At 35.3% G+C, this 17,481-nt stretch overlaps 1 long non-coding RNA gene across 4 annotated transcripts in view; it reads right to left on the bottom strand.

Annotated features, from left to right (window-relative positions):
- The window catches only part of LOC147830395 (uncharacterized), a 42,818-nt gene extending 28,303 nt beyond the window's left edge, over window positions 1–14,515 (bottom strand). The window contains exons 1-5 of one of the 4 annotated variants that reach the window (XR_015452306.1): window positions 14,328–14,515; window positions 10,473–10,555; window positions 5,810–5,938; window positions 5,128–5,167; window positions 1,549–1,598 (exon numbers count right to left, since the gene is read on the bottom strand). This is a non-coding gene — a long non-coding RNA (uncharacterized LOC147830395). The remainder of the gene's footprint in view (window positions 1–1,548; window positions 1,599–5,127; window positions 5,168–5,809; window positions 5,939–10,472; window positions 10,556–14,327) is intronic. The other 3 variants (XR_015452309.1, XR_015452305.1, XR_015452307.1) reach the window with 3 other exon arrangements.
- Between the last annotated feature and the right edge of the window lie 2,966 nt (window positions 14,516–17,481).

Below are 17,481 nucleotides of genomic sequence, written 5' to 3'. Positions count from 1 at the left end.
ATATGCTTTCCTTTGCAAGATAATTCAAAGCCATAATTCAATCCTTGAAACTCCATGAAATGCTTATTTTATATCTTGGGGCTTTAATGGTATAAAACATTAATCTTACTAATCATGAACATGTGAACCAAATGGTTTCTATTCAATAATTTGTCATAGTCTAGAATTTTGAATTTTAAAGATAAAATGTATAAACTTACTAAACACTTTTCTAAATGGCCCAGTGGTAACATATCATAACTTTCCTGCTGGTTTTCATTACAATTATATGCTGCACAGGCAGCTTAGCCATTAAACATTTATGCAGGAGCACCTTTAGTGCTTTAGTATTATAGCTTCATCCTATGCATACCATCTTTCCAAGTTCTATAATTGTTTAAAAGAAGGTTTTGCTTCTTCAGAAAATGACATCTGCTAGGTCAGGTTGCGATAGACTAAAACTGGGTTCTAATTGAGTATGTTTGTTAAAATTTCTATTTAAAAATAATTGAGATATGCTTCTGAAAGCATTGGGTCATATCAATTGTGTCATAATATAAATGGAATGGAGCTCACGTTATGGTTGCTTTTGGATAATTTGTGCAATTGTCTGTGAAGTGCTACTAGACAATATCTGTGGGTAACTGATTTTGTCTTTTCATTTAAACATGCCTCATAATAGACTATTAAGTTTGTTTCTGAAGATATACATCAATAATTTATATATCATTGCAATCAAAACTGGCTCATCACTTGTTTTTAGCAATACATCATTGTAAAAAATTTAATTATTGAGTAAATTCATGAGATCAACTAAATATAGAAAACTCCATCATCTCTGTCCCAGAAGAGCTGAAGGCCATTTAATAATATGGGGGAATATTTAAAATATTGATACTTAACAAAAGATAGAACAGAATTTATAGCATCATATAGTAATTTTTTAAATCTGCACCTTCAAAAAATTTTTACAGTTGATATAATTGGATTTTTACAATGCTCTCGTCTTCACTGCTGATATTCTAAAAGCTCACATTTCTCTTCTTTCCCACTGAGATCTGCCTGTCATGTTTTTAGTCAGCAGTAATTTTGTGTTAGGGCTATGAAAGCCCTTAAAATTGTGTTTTACTATTTATGATCCATAGATCTGTATTAGAGGCATTGTTCAGTGTGGTAATTCACACCTCACATTAGGATGGTTCAGATTACCCTGAGATTATCAATGCTCTCCAAAGAGCTGGCTTAAATCATTCTGGAAGCATCCACAGTAAATATTTCACTATTGATCTAACTGTGATTAAAGTGATTGCTAATATTGAACTGAGTAACCAATTGCCTCAAAATTTGAATTTGATTCAACATAATGAGATGCCGTTCATTGCCTGTGACCAACGTCATGTTTTAGGAATGGTGTTTGGGTCATCGGTGAACAAATGTACTTTTGAAGACAATGATATAGGCAAATTGTCTTCTTTTTTCCTGACTACATTTTTGTTTTAATAGAATGAACATTTTTAAAAGTTAATTGATAATCTCAGCTAGCTCTGTTAGCATTTTCTGATCAGTTACCTGGAGTTGTGCCTTCAAAGATGTTACATCAGACAGATTTCATCAGTCACCTACAGAGACACAGAAGTCACCAAATAGGATTATTGGAGGGTAGAGAGCTAGAGACTCAACAATACCACAGAGGTTGTCACAGAGCATAGCTTTCATCTCACCACAAGCGTTCTTGTGTGAAATCTTAAAGCTATGTGAAACGACTATTTTAGTTCACAAGGTTTAAGACAAACTTTATTTTTACCACACATGTGAACTTTATTGTGTATTTAGAGGTCCAATAAATTTAAAACCTCAAAATAAAATCTAACAACCATAGGAATGTTTGTGGAACTATCCATAGGCTTTAATACCACATAGCCTTCTATGCATTCATCAGATTCATTGTGTTACTATCTATTGAAATATTATCACAGATTGATAATACATTTTAATAATATCAGTGATAGTCCCAAAATTGTTCTTTAGAAATCATATATACATCCAATATAAGTATTTACTAAGCACAGATCTATTATCAAAAGATGACTTCCATTTATAATGAGAGATGGTCATTTTGGGGAGGGTGGGGATAAAACTAAAATTTTTTCTGTTTTGTAAATTTTTATTTTGACATTTCAGTAAACAGGCATTTTGGTCTCAATCTATATGATCATTTGGTGTAATTATAAAAGTTCAATGTCATGTCAGGAAGTGTAGAAGAAATTCAGATGAAAATTAACCTGTAAATAAGCTCGTATACTTTCAAAGGAAGCAATTACCACCCGAACACATGTTCTATAACTACTGAAGAGAACACAGTCTTGATCAGTGTGTTGACAGATTCTGGATCATTATAGAGTAACCTTCCTAAGAAAGTGGTCACAAGATTCTTTGGTCAATTGCTTGTGCTAGGAAACTATTTGGGTTTCTTATGTAGATAGCTACCCAGCATGTGACCCTAAAGCAAATTGCCCCTTCTTCCAGAAGGAAAACTGCCCTGAAATAGATTGCCCATTTATTCACCCACTCCTATGCATGTTGATTGAAAATTCCAGGGCATGACTTTTCCTGGAGCTGTCCTCTACCTTAATTTTAGCAGTCCAGAAAAAGATCGGGTGTCCAAGGCTTTTCATCCCCTCCTCTTCAGTCCCAGAGAAACTGCTGTCACTGTGTTCCTTCCTGCTGGCCAGGCAGGTATGAGGCATCCAGTGAGGTGAATGTTAAAACAGCCACATGGGTCAATAGGCAGATGGAGAAAAGGACTTGGGATAGCGAAATAGTGCAGACTTTTTAAAAAGACAGCATACCACGGTTTCATAGATGTGCAACTGAGTGATCTGACACTGCAATACTGACAGTCGTTAGATAAAATTTTAAATCTAGAGGTTTTTGTAAACTTTTTTTGGCTAGTTCAGTGCATCTAGATAATTTCATTAGGTGCTCTGACCTATTATTTAAGAATCATAATGAAAAACTTCTTTGAAGACATGACAAAAGTGTATCCATTTTATAATAGGCCAATAAGCCTCACTTTTTAAACTGACAAAATTGTCAGTTAATTGCTGAATCGCTTAAGTGAAACTAACAGAAATCAAGAAGAGAAGAAAAAATAAAACAGAGAAACAATGTTGGAAGTACAAATTCTAGGAAAACACTCATAGCCTATCAGTAAATGTGATCTACCAACTCAGAAAAAAGCAACCCTAAGAGGCTTCAGAAAGTACAGTTCTTCTGGAAGCTGTTAAGTTGGTGGTTTGACCTTCAAAACAGTGACATTGGGCTGGGGATTTAGCTCAGTGGTGCCATGCCTGCCTGGCAAGCACAAGGTCCTGAGTTCCATATCCAGTACTGGAAAAAATATATATTAATAATAAAACAGTGAGATTTACATTATTTGACAATACCAGAATTGGAAATACAATTTCTAGTGCCCAATTCTATTCCAAAGTGTAAAGTGTTCATCTAAAGAATGTCTTGCTTTTAGAAATACAACTGTAACCTCAATGACAGCATTTTTTTTTCCAGTACTGGGGATTGAACTCAGGGCCTTGTACTTGCAAGGCAGGCACAGTGCCACTGAGCTAAATCCACAGCCCAACAGCAATTTTTTATAAACAAGGTTCATCTTTCATTTTCTGCCATTTGGCCAACAGGGGATTCCTAATGATCTCTTGGACCTGGGTGACTGCTAGGTTGCTTTTATTCATCCATAGATGAAGAAGCAATTAACCGGCATCCAGTGTCTGAAGCCCAAGAGAGCTGACAGTTAACATGACTCAAGGTGTTACATTTTCACTACTTCAGGGGGAAGCATTGAAATCAAAACTATCACAGTGAAAATCCTCAAGAAGTGGCATTTACAGAAGAAGATGCAGAAGAAGATAAACAGTGCCACTGAGGTTGACAGGGTAAAACCCACAAGGCCCACAACATTTGAAGCCCACCTGAAGGCATTTAAAGTGCATGATTTTTTTCCCTCAGGAAGAGAATGTATTAAGTTACTATAACCCATCAACTCTTGACATTATACTAGTTAGAGCTCTGCCAGAGAAACAGAATTCCCAGGAGATCAGTAGTAAAAGATCCCGTGCAAGGAATTGTCCTACATGATTGTGGGGCTGAGGTAGGCATGTCTGCAAGCCATCAAGAAGGCTGAAAGCCCTCAGGCATAAGCTGAAGCTGCTTCTCACAGGTGGAACATCTTCTTCAGAGAAGACTCGGTTCTCCTCTTAAGACCACCCACCTGGTTGAAGCAGACTCATCCAGACTATCTATGATTATCTCGTTTATTAAAAAATGAGCTTATTATAGGCCTTAACCATGCATACAAATGCAGCAATATTTTGCTTACTGAAAGCGCTGCAGCCTAAGATAACACAAAACTAATCACCAAAGTCCTATAATCAAAAATGAAAGAAAAATTTACTGTTTTAAAATTCTTCAATAATAGTAAAGAACAAATCTAATACCCAGGAGAGAAAATGCAGCCATACCCCAAGGAGCTGTCCTCTATCTTAAGTTTAGCTGACGTTCTAAGTCACAATCCACAAATAGGATATAAATATAAAAGGGGAAAGGAATAAAGGGAAAGGAAAAATTATGAGAAATGAAAAAAATGGAAACAAAGTCTATGTAAATAGGGAAGGGTGGAGGGGGTGAAGGGCGCACAGGTAATGGGGAAAAATAAGAACCAAGATACATGATGTACGGGTACAGCACCCAATGATAAATGTAAACGTATTGTATACCTAAAATGCACCAATAAAAGAATTTAAGCAAAAAAAAAAAAAAAGAAAGAAAGAATGAAATGAGAGTGGATCCAAAAAAAAAAAAAAAAGATTCAGAATCTAAAGTGGGTTCTTCGTATTTTAAGGACGAAAACATTATTTTAATTATATTAGTAACTGTATTTTTTATTCTCTGTAATTTTCATTTCTTTTAGTTCCCTTTTATTCCTTAGCCCTTCCTATGTCCAAACAGAACCTAGAGACATCCATTGCCTCAAGAAAAGACTGCAAGTCACATACCTGTGAATATCAAATGCTAATGCTTACATTAGAAGTTCAGGAGAAAAATATCTGCCGGAGAAAGTTTCTTCATACTCACCTGCAAATTCCAACATTAGTTATAATTTCTTTTGCAGAGGCTGAAAAGGAAAAAAAGGCAAAAGAAAGAAGTAAATCTTAGGGTTAGGATCTTGACAGGACCATGCTCAATACCCCAACCTAGTTTACTGAATTCTACCTCAGGATGAAGAAAAGTGAAAAATAGTTCACAGTACCTAAAAGTAGAATATTGCCCATTGCTCAGATCTATCCAAACATCTGTGTAAATGTGTGAAAGAGGAAATAGAATTTTTCTCCATCTTACGTGGGAAGGATAAAAACCAATATCTGAATAAGAGAACAGAAGCTGCCACACAGCAAGTGTGCTGAGGCCACCCACATAACTGTAAAGGACCCAAAGGGGAAGGAGAAGGGGGGGGGGTAGTAAAACATAAAAAAGGGAAAAGAAAAAATATGAGAAAAGGAAAAAACGGAAACGAAGTCTGTAAATAGGGAGGGGTGGAGGAGTTGAAGAGAGGGCAGGGGAATGGGGAAAAAAATAAGAACCAAGATGTACCATGTAAAGGTACAAATTCCCAATGATTAATATCATCATATTGTATACCTAAAATGTACCAATAAACTTAGTGAATTAAAAAAACATGCAAAGAAGCACAGCATTTGCAATGAAGAAGAGATTTCATTTGGTGAAGTAAGTGATTTTTATGAAACTTCAGCCTTACCTTGGGGATTCCTTTGGTATCTGTTGCCCTGGAACCAACTTAACTTCAAAATTTGTTAGATGAGTGTCCTGCTACCAAAAGATCACATGGAAGATTTATACGTGATGCCTTCATCAATTTATTCTAAAACTTAATAAATATGTTCTAATTAGATGCCCTCATTATTTCATTTGGTATTCTCTAATTTAAATATTGCAAAATGGCTATATTATGGGACAGCAATAAAGTAAACTCATGTTACTTTTTTATATTTTTATTGCAGAGGAAGAACATCTGCAGGAGAGCTCAGATTGTATGTGCTGTCAGCAGAATGCAGTTTTCAGAGTCATAAAGGCTTAACAACACAAAGGCCTTGGAGTTTGAACTATAATTTGATGACATGTTGCTCCATTCCATACCTATCTATCTTCTATCCAATGCACTGACTTATCTTAACAAGAACTGTTATATTCTGGTCCAAGTCTGCATCACTAGGAACTTGCAACCAAGAAAAGCCAACCTTGTTGAAACTCTTAGCTCCTCAACATTAATGGCAAATTTGGATTGCCCATAGGGTTCCAGCTGATTTGTAACCTCTGCTTCACTCAAGCATATTGTTAGTCCACAGCCTTGAGTGAAGAAATAATTGACAACCTGCTCTATCTCCTCCTGTATAAGACTGCAGGTCATAGTCATCCACATTAAACAACTGCAACGTGACTGCTTCAAATATTGCAGGCTTCTACTGAGTCTTGCTCAAAGTCAAGAACTTTCTGGAGAAGGAAAAGGAAATCTTTATACCAGTTTCCAACTTTCCAGTTACATCACTGATGAGGACTAAGAAATAAGAATGAATATTCTCAAAGCAGTAGGCAAACCTATCTAAATCCACAGGACACAGACAAAAGACATAGAGGAGCCATGCGGCTAACATTGACCCAACACTGAGCTGTTTTAGTTGTAGTAGTAGATATGTTTTTTAATGAGTTGATATGTAAAAATAACCCAGTGATAGGCAGAAAGTTGACTTTTCCAGTTTGAATAATTTAATTTAAATGATTCTCTTTACAATCTCTGTCAAAATTATAGAAATGTCATGGGTATAAACTTCTTTCTTGTATGAGTCATTCTGCTAGTCATCTATTGGTATATAATAAACCATCCCAGAAATTATTGGTTTAAATAATGTACTATCCCTCACATGTCTGAGAGTTGATGGGCTTAGCTAGGTGGCTCCCTCTCAGCATCTTTCTTTTAATATGGTCAGATAATGGCAGAAACTGATGCCATCTCAAGACACATATCTAACTAACACTTAGGCTCAAAGGATGAAACATTTGGAAATCAGCAGGCATCTCTCTCTATTTACCCTGAGCCCATCCATGTGGATAGCCTGGGCTTCCTTATTACATGAAATGTCTGAGTACCTGAACTTCTCATCTGATAGCTGATAGAGAGTGTGCTCTTATAGAAATAAAGATGAAGCTGCCAATCTCCTAAGGCCTACATCTAGAAACAGAAACAATTTCACTAATGCAGTGTCATTCTGGTTAAAATAGTTTTTTTTCAAGGAAAGAGTTCTCCATATCTTGATAAAAAGTAATGTCCAAAAATGTGTGGTTTTGATCTAGTGTAGTTAATGATGAAAGTCACTTTTTTCCATTGTAGATTGTGTAATTAAAGAATCTTTAATGATTATCATGACCTCAGAGTTACATATGCAAATACTTCATATTTGACTTGTACATGATTAGAGCATTGTAGGCTATGATAGGCTGAACTCCCTTTGACATAGTTCATCAGCAAGGTTATCTGTGATGCACAAAGAGTACAGAATCAAGTAAACACTCTTGTGAGTCTTGTATTATGATCATGAATATAATATCTTGCATTAACTAGACTAGATTTTTATATTAAGTATTATAAATTCAAGTTCAATGGATTTCACAATACAAAATCTATTAAAGCACAGCCTTTTCCTCTGAATATTAGTAAAAAATGAATATTTTATATGGCATAGTTATCCAAATAATATTATTTAATTATACAGGGATACTTTAAAACACTTTAAAAACAAACTTTAAAAACTTGTTAAAAATACTTTAAAACAAAGTTATATTAATTAAAATACATTTTACTGCACATAACACAAAACCCAAATGTCAGCAGTTTAAATATAGACATGTAATTGTTTTTCACAATGAGTAGTTTGAAAATAGGTTGTTCCAGAATGGTGGCAATGATATTATTACTGGCACTGGATTTTAAAAATCCTTTGCTCTGTCCTTCCAACATGCTGATTTCCCTTTCTTACCTTTCTCACTTGATAATCACAAAATGGCTTTCACCATACCAAGTGTCCTTGTTATTTCATATCTCACATGAGAAAAAAATGAATGGGCAAGAGAAGATTTTTCTTTATCAGAGAAAATAAATCTTTCACAAGGGCTCTGTTAAATACCCCCTTACAGTCTACTAAACTAGGACGTATGTCCACCCCAAGTATGACAGGTCTGTTTTTACTCAATTCAAGGGGATACTGCTTCATACAATATTTCAAATGAGATTTTCTTACCAATGAGAAATGAAAGATAGCTTCTATAGGCAATGAGGTGAATGTATAAAGTGAGTTTTCTGCATAATTATATTAAAAGGGAATAGTTTTATCACAATTTCCAGGGAGGGCTGTGATCTTTTACGCAAATCCCTAAATAATTTAGCATTACCTGTGTTGGTGCTGTCGATAAGTGGCGCCTCTTAATTTTACCAAGCTAAAAGTTGTCAATCTTCCTTTACTGGATGCATTTATTTGGCAGACTCCCATAATCTATTTATATATAATTTTTTAAACAGCTTGAGTTTTTTTTGCCCCACATCTGCTAGAAGCTAGCAACTAGAAGTAATCCACCAACACTAATATCATGGTACTTTGGGCTGGAAAATACTTGCCCTCATATCCATTCTTACCAATATGCTTGCCATTCCTTCTCTACCTAAAATATGAGAGATACAAGTTCCCTGGCTCAAATACAACCTCCCAGAAAGACCCTGATAATTTCTAATTACCACTGGTCAGCCCAATAAACTCCCTAAATTACAAAGCCATATGATGTCAAACTAATGCCAATCCTCACTTCTCTGACTTAGATCCCATGAAATAACCCAGGCAAACTCTGAAACCAAAGGAAAGATCTGGGCTTCATTTAAAGAATGATTTATTCAGTAAATTGAAAGTATAACTCTGATAAATATATCTGAACCTCAATTTCCAGCCCACACTTGTTCACTAGGACTCTCACTGATATTTGAGATTCTGAAGTTTTTCTAACTGGCTTAAATGTTCAAGTAGGATTTCAAGCCCTTTGCTCTTTTAGGTTTCTTGAAAAACACTTGTTATTCTCTCTCCTCAGTAAGTAATGTATGAGGAGACTGATGTCTCTATCCTTCTCTCTGGACTTGAATTAGAATAGTGGGAAAGTTTGAAGTTCCTTGTTCATTCATGCCTCTTATTTTGTCACTCAACAAACGTGGTGTGAGCAACAATTATGTTCCAGAGACCTGACTCAGGCTCTCTCCCCTCATGGAGCAGGTAATCTGTCCTTTTCTGAAAAATGAAAAGAATACTTCAAGGGAGACAACAATCATGTTTTTTAAAAGAGATTAAATATTATCAAAAGAATGAATCAATGCAGAAGTTTGAAAATTTTAAGATAATGCTTATACGAGTATTCAGTGTCTAGAAAGCATCAGGAGAAAAGACAAAAAATTTTAATGTGTCACTTATGTTCCTTTACGTATTAAAATGATAATTAAATCCAGAATGTACTTTTAAAAATGCAACCTTAACTGTTGAAGATGAAAGTGGTAGGGAGGTGCTTTGATTAAAAATTGATTAAAGACCAGCATCTATATGTTAAGAACTTTTGGAACTCATTTTAAATAACTGATAAATAAGGTGAGAAAAATTTGTGTATTTCCATTTTAACAAAAATACTACAATGAATTCGAACCAAATAAAATACACTTTGCACATTAGAATATAATTTTAAATTGATAAAACTAGATTATAGACCATACAGAAAACCTGATAAACTATTCCTCAGAAAATTAATTAGATTGTGAGAGGAGGCAACTTTCACATTATAAGATTAATTTCTTTAAATTGCTTTTAGTTTCCTTTCTTTCTCCCTCTTCTTATTTCTGATCCTAAGAACTATGGTCTTATTTATATAAAACTTCAAGGCAATGGAAAGATTTTTAAAAGGTAGACATTTGACAGTAGCTAATGAAGCCAAATTGCTACCCTAGAGATATTCCCAGATTTTGATTGCCAAGCCCTGAGCATGCACATCTTTGCTTTATGTAGGGGTTTTAGAAGGGTCTACGTGGAATCCATTGACCAGGAGGCTGACAGAATGCTAAATTCGCAAAGAGAACAAAACACATCCTTTTCCTCAAGTTCTACCTGGCATGCTTATACCCAGTCCTCCACGGTGCCTCTATGTGCAGCAGAAGAGGTTGATAATTAATGTCTGCAGCTCTCTGGATACTGTCTGCCCTAGAAACCCCAAGGCATGTGCATGTGCACTTTATAATGATTAATGATTGTCCTGGGTGGCCTAAGAAGGAAACACAGAATGAAAGGCTGATTCAAGCATTACAGAGACCATCCAGCCTCAAGTACCTCTGCAGATGACACTGGAAAAGTGGCTTCTGATTATGATCCAGGGTGACAGATCAATCTTGAATGGATGGCAGGTGTATCTACTTGGAGAAAAGAAGTGAATGAAATGGCAGAACACGAGGCAAACTGGCAGTGCATTATCATTTGCTAAATTGGCTTCTTTGAGCTAAGTATTTAGTCTCCAATGTCAAGAAGCCTGAAAATAAGTGTTACTGTCACTAACTTACCTGTAAACAAGCTTAGTAAATTGATAACTTTGTTTAAGCTAAATCATATCATAAAAGAAATTATTTTAGTCCCTAAATGAAAGAAAATTTTACAGGGGCATTAGTGATAAATAGCCAAAAAATTGATTCAGAAAATTCTCTAACCAATCTAAACAAAAACTTGAAACTAACTTAATAACTTGGTATATTGATATGTTATGTGGAGCTTTAAACTTCCCTTAAAGCAGCATATGCAGTTATAGAGCTTATGAAAGATCTGAAAAATGTTATATACAAGTATTAGCAGCTGTTCCAGGAGAAGACAGCTGCTGGGAGGCAAAACAAAAGTTTTCAATGACCAAAAGGATCAATAAAACCATTCATTTATGCTAAAGTATTGCACCTGGATTTGCTGTTTTATATGTTTGGTCAAATTGTAAGAAAATTTGTTTCATTTGGTTGCTAATTTTGTGACAATGTTAAGACCCACAAAATAATAGTTTATTGTGATTATTTAACATTTGTAAGTATAAAAAGATATTAAAATATGTGAAGATTTAAAATATGTGAAGAGTGAAGTCAAATTTCTGGGAATGTTATTTTCTATAAAATGTGAAAAAATTAAGGCTTACCCAAAAAAGAGGTTAAACTTGAAAAAAACAATTTTGATACACATTAAAGGATATAATTTAAATGTGCACCTACTGAGCAGTTTCCAAGACTAATTTACTGACGATGTTCTTCCGGTAGACAAAAATGTATTTGCAAAATTTTAACCTGAAAATTAAGAGAAAAATATTCTTTCCCAGAAATAAACATCAAGAATGTCTCCATAAGTGAATCATGTCCTGGGATCTATGTTATATCCTTTCTATCTCTGGAATTTCTAGCTGTTTGGTGATCCAGGAAAAAAGAAATTTAAAAGGCAAATAGTCCTTTGGAACTCAGCTTCTTTGTATGTATTTTTGAGGAAGGAGAATGAATTAGTCTATGACCAAATGCTAGGTATTATTGTAAGGATTTGCAATTTTTTATCCATTTAATAGTCACAAAAAAAATATCAGGTGGATACTATTCTTATCTTCACAGTACATGTGAGAAAACTAAGGCTTAGATAATTTATACAAATTACTCATGATGACAAAATTCAGAATCACAAGTTCGGAATGATCATTAAGTTTCCTTCTAGTTATGCCATTATAATTGAAAAGTACTATTTAATACAACTTTAATTAAAATATTGTTTAAATAATTGAATTAAAATTTAAAACTTGAATTTAAATATAGCTTGACTAAAATATGATTACATGATGTCTATGTATACAAACACTGTTTCCATAGCAAACTTTGGTTAACAAGATCTGTGCCATAAAAATAATAATTTTATAACTCCCAGACAGATCCACATTATTCCAAATATTGTGCCAAACCAGTACTTGTTACAGCTATGCCCACCCCCAGTCATGAGCTCATTTTCAGTCTCCTAACTCTCAGACTAATTTGAAATGTCATTGGTTAGTTAAAAACTATCTTTAACTACAGTGTGCCCATAAATCACCAAGATACAGCGTTCCAAAATACATCTCATTCTGATGACTTGAGAACATGAAAAAAATGAAAATACTATTCAAGTAGATAAAGAAGCAACACAAAGCATGGAGAATGGTGAGGCAGGGATAAGGAAGGAAGGAAGAGCTGAACATTTAAACACTAATGGCTGCTTCTGCCAAAGAGGCTCAAGAAATGTACAAACACCAAGGGTCAGAGCAGCTCATCAAATTTTGCAGATGAATGGAAAGAATAAGAACAGTTTCCAGAATCCCCCTCCCCTTGCCCAAAAATAATAACAGGCTTGAACTTTCAGATTCCTGGCCAATTAGACGTGATTCTTTTACTAAGCACTTCATATAATGTTTTTACCAAAAGACCATTTATTTAGCTTTAGCTTTAACTCCAATTCTGAGCAGCAGGAATGCTAGAAAATATTACTGATACAGATGATATTTTTAATATATCAAAACAAGATAATCTAATCCTCTAAACATTTGGTATGCAATATTCTATATACTGTTTTATAACCATCATGTCTTTTTCTCATAAAAGTTTAAAGTATGTTATGGGAATGGTAATGATACATAATACATATTTAAGTGCTTAATAATTTACATTTTGTTAATTATTTTGACTGATTTGGGGTAAAGATTGTTACAACACATAAGCAGACCATCTGTTGCTGTTAGAATTATTAATAAATACTCCCTGAACTAAGTATTTTTAATTAAAAATAAAACATTGCATGCATTAAGGCCCATCTTAAGTGGCATGCTCCAAAAGGAATTGATAGCATATGCAGCTGCCAATCTTTAAACAGTCTGAAATTATTACAAACTTTTATTCATGAGAAACTGCCTGGATCTGGATGATTGGGGACCAATCTGTTGAGTCTTCAAATGCCTTCTGCTTTGGAGGATCCAAGAGTATATGAATCGATAAAAATTTATCATCTATTCTTTCTACTATTTCATACAATTGCCAAGGGGTCAGACCAGTGCACAGTCTTTCTTCTTGGCAACTACCTCTTTTTGGCCTTTATCCTGGGACAAAAATCAAAGGAAGAAATCACCTGACAATTTAATGATCTTGGATACTATAAACTCCGTGATACAGTAATGTAAAGAGCAAGTCTCCACAGTCAGTTTCTCAAGGTTTCAATACGACCTCCATATTTTCTAGATATGTGACCTTGAGACATTTACCCAAACTTTCTGTTCCTTAATGTTTTGTCAGTAAACTGAGGATAATACCGTTATCTACTTCATATGGGTAGTTTGAAAATTAACAATTAATAGATATAAAAGACCTGGAAAAGCACTTAATACATGGTTGAGTACTTAATTTCTGAATTATTACTTCAGTACATTGTCATTATTCAAAGTACTTTTGCAACTTTCCTTTGAAGATCACCTTTGAAAAATGAGTCACAGTCTTTTGTGTTTTTTAATGCTACATAAATTTATGATTTACAATCTTCTTTCAAACACAATTCCAACAAATGGGATAAGGGAAACTTGATAAGGGAAGGAAGGAGGAAGGAAGGAAGGAGGAAAGGAAAGAGGGAGGGAGAGAGAAGATTGAGGGGAAAAAAGAAGAAACGCAAGGAAGATGCCAAAAGAATATCAAAACGTCTAGAATTCTGAATCAAACTTCCTAAAAAATAAAAATTATCTTTTTTAAATGTTAGCCCTTTTGACTAAATGCCTAGGTTTCACCCTGGACAGTGCTGTTAACAAGCATGGACTCTGACCCTGGGACATTTCAGCAAATCCCTCCTCATGATCGCAGCACTCAACTAGAAAACAAAACGGAGTCATTTTCCATTCAGTGAATTCACATGCCTAGAAACAACTAGGTTTGGGAGCTCTGAAGCTGGACGTATTCAAGCTCTGACGGGCTGCAGCACAGTTTCTGCCACGAGAGTCCCCTGTGGTGAGAAAAAGACTCTTTGAAGGGATCGCCGCTCTTCCTTACCTTAGTCCAGTCAAGTCCTACGAACTGCAGAAGGTGCCTGCAGTTCTGCAGACCGACTAGATCATCGGAACCACATTCAAGTCACTATTGTTAGTTCACTTTTATGGATTAGAATACTTACTGAGCCTCAAAGAATTTACGTGGCTTTCACTCCAGTGGTCACAGAGCCAGAAAGTCAAGAGACAACATGAAATTCAAAGCAAATGGATAGTCGGCCCCAGTGACTTAAAAACGTGAAATGCAGGGCTCTACTTCCTTCTGGTACTTGAAGGAGCAGCACAGGGCAGGGGCGGTCCCTGCACGGTCCACTCTCCGTGCCTCCACCTTTACACCTCCTACCTCCACAGAAGTTCTGGGGGCTGTTTACACAGCAGAGGTGCAAATGAGGTTTGTTTGTTTTGTTTTGTTTTTAACAAAATTATTTTACAGGGCCAGGGATTTAGCTCAGTGGTTTCCCTGCCTGCTGTGCAAGCGCAAGGACCAGAGTTTAATTCCCGGGAACCAAAAAAAAAAACAAACAAAAAAACAAAATTATTTTACTGCTAGGAATTTTTTTCAAAATAACCAAGAAATGCTTCTACTAATAAGACTCAGATACGCACAACTTTAGATTATATGTGTCTGATTTATTTGCTGTGCCCATTATATATAATAATTCACATGGAAATCTGTGTTCTCTGGGTAAGGTGACATGAATTGATCTGATTATATTACAGAATAATCAGCAGCAGAGGAGAATTTGATCTAGACTCACGCTACTCAAAGAACCATCAACAAATTGTTACTGGATTTGAGATGGGAGGCCTGTACCAGAATGCAAATCAACACATTGCTTTCTTTCTATGGAAAAAGGCTGGTGGCAAAACAAAAATAAAGACCTATACAAGGTGCTAAGCTGCTTTATAATCTAGGTTAGCTAATAATGTTGTCAGTATTTACAAACAGTTTCCCTGGAACACTGTTTTCAATGCCAGATGGACTTTGGCCTTGGAAATTTGCTTCCCACCCCACACATATGAGAGGAACTTGCAAAGCTATCTGACTCTCTGACAATTCCTCATCTATTTCTTCTGCCTGCTTCATGGCCTGACTACTAAATGCTGGACACTTCGTAACCCTGTCCTTGGACTGATCCTGTCCTTGGACTGAGACCTTATTCTTCAGTCTTACCCTCTCCACTCATCTTGGATAAATTTTATGTCTCTATGATGCCAAAAACTTTTAAATGTATTTTTCTTTCATCTCTGACCCTGACTTCTCTTTTGAGATTCAGACTACATTTAATGACCATTAGCCATCTTTATTATAGTTTACTGCAAGCACCTACAATTTAATATTTCTAGTGAAAGACAAAAACTTGATCCTATACTCCCTCTTCAACTATGTTAGCCAAGAATTTGTATTAATAGAAAAAAATGACAATTTTGAGAGAAGAGAGAAAAGAGAAGACAGGGGAGAGAATGGAAGAGGAGAGGAAAGAAGTTTGGGTTGTGATTGGTCATCTGTGGTGTTGGCTGTGGAGCAGCTACATTTACAATATGGACTATAGAAAAAGAGACAGGATCTGTCTCCAAGGAATATACAGAATTATTTTTCAGATAACAGAAAAGGATGTCAAGGAGACATCAAGGTATGTTATGAATATGTACAAAGCTACCCAAATGAAACTCATTAATCTGTATAACCAATAAAGAAAGAATGATAAAACAAACACATAAAAGATGGCTTCTTTTCACTTATCCAGCACAAAGAGAGACAGGAAGAGGGGGAGAGACAAGGACAGGGACAGGGAGAGAGACAGAGACAGAGACAAAGACAGAGAGAGAGGCAGAGAGAGAAGCAGAGAGGCCACAATGTCACGTGTGCTGCCTCCTCCATTATCTTCAGTTGATCAAGCCACCAGACATTCTCTCAGCTTTTAATCTGGAAACTTGGCAAACTTCAATTACTACTTCTCTCTAACCTATATCCATGACTATATACAAGAATAAGTCTGCTGTTTTTACCTCTGAAGAGTCTAGAAAATCATCCCAATGCAATTAGTCCCATTAGTTTTACTCCCATAGTTAAGTTTTACTGCTTTCTCTACTCCATTAACTTTCTCTCCTCCATTCCATATATATTCTTCAAATTAAAACATTGATGCAAAAAATATAGACCAAAATCCAAACTTCTGAGATTAATTCATGCATTTTCTAATTACAGATTTTGTCTGCTATATTTGGAATGGCGAGAAGAGACAATCAATCTCTGGGATATCTACCACAAACAGTCTTCATTTCTGGATCTAATTATTTTCAAATCTTACACATAAGCTATTTCTACAGTACCTTCCAAACACCCTTAAGGTCTTCCATCTGCTCACCCTTGAACTTCTCTCCACAGTATACTGCAGGCCCTTCCTTGATAGGACTGTAGCTTCAATTGCCTTCTTTCCTCTAAACTTTTAACAGTATCCTGAATACCAGTCATACTTCATATATTTCCATTATATTCTTGACTAAGAAATCTTGATTTTCCTTGAAGATATCATTTCACATGTGGCTTTCTTATTTGGAAGTTGCTCATTTACCTAAGACTGTACTCATTCCCGGATTGCTAGACAAGGAAGTGCTTTTGCACAGCAGGTCCAGGCATTAATCAGATAGAGAGATACTGACATTGATTACATTTGGTAATTAATTCCTCTGTCTTCATCAATTTGATCCACTATCCCTCTTATTATTATTATTAATTGAGGACCTTAATACCAGGAACACTGATTTCCCTCCACTCCATGCTCTGCCATGTTTATGAGTTATTTCATTTTCCAGAAGTGTGATTGAATCAGCATCTCAATGTTTCAATTACTTTTCCTTGTTTCAAGTGACATTGACCTCAATTTCTCTGAAATTCTCCACTGCTTTGGTCATACCTTGGATAAATCATCTATGCATAATCTGCATCCAAAGAACCCTACTTTCCAATCACATCCAACGATCTTTCCTGCTCTCACTCTTTTTTTTAACTTTTTCATATGCCATTTATTTATATTTACCACATAAGTATCACACATTAATTTTTTCCAATTAAATAAATACTATTTGTGACTTAATGAGCGTGACTTCAGGTCACAGTGCAACAAGCTCAGAAACACACAGAGATGATTACAACCCTGAAAAAAATACAACAATTCAAAGTTAGTCACATTATCATGGAAAAGTCTACAATGTTGTACAACAAATTTAAGAACATGTTTTTGGTTGGTGGAGGAGATTCTGTCATCACACAAATGT

The sequence above is a fragment of the Heterocephalus glaber genome, unplaced genomic scaffold (genome assembly GCF_053883595.1).
Source record: "Heterocephalus glaber isolate CG9 unplaced genomic scaffold, H.glaber_assembly_v1.0 deba00000122, whole genome shotgun sequence".
Taxonomy (NCBI): domain Eukaryota; kingdom Metazoa; phylum Chordata; class Mammalia; order Rodentia; family Bathyergidae; genus Heterocephalus; species Heterocephalus glaber.
The sequence above is the reverse complement of the archived record's forward strand: the minus strand, read 5'-3'. Positions and strand labels throughout refer to the sequence as shown.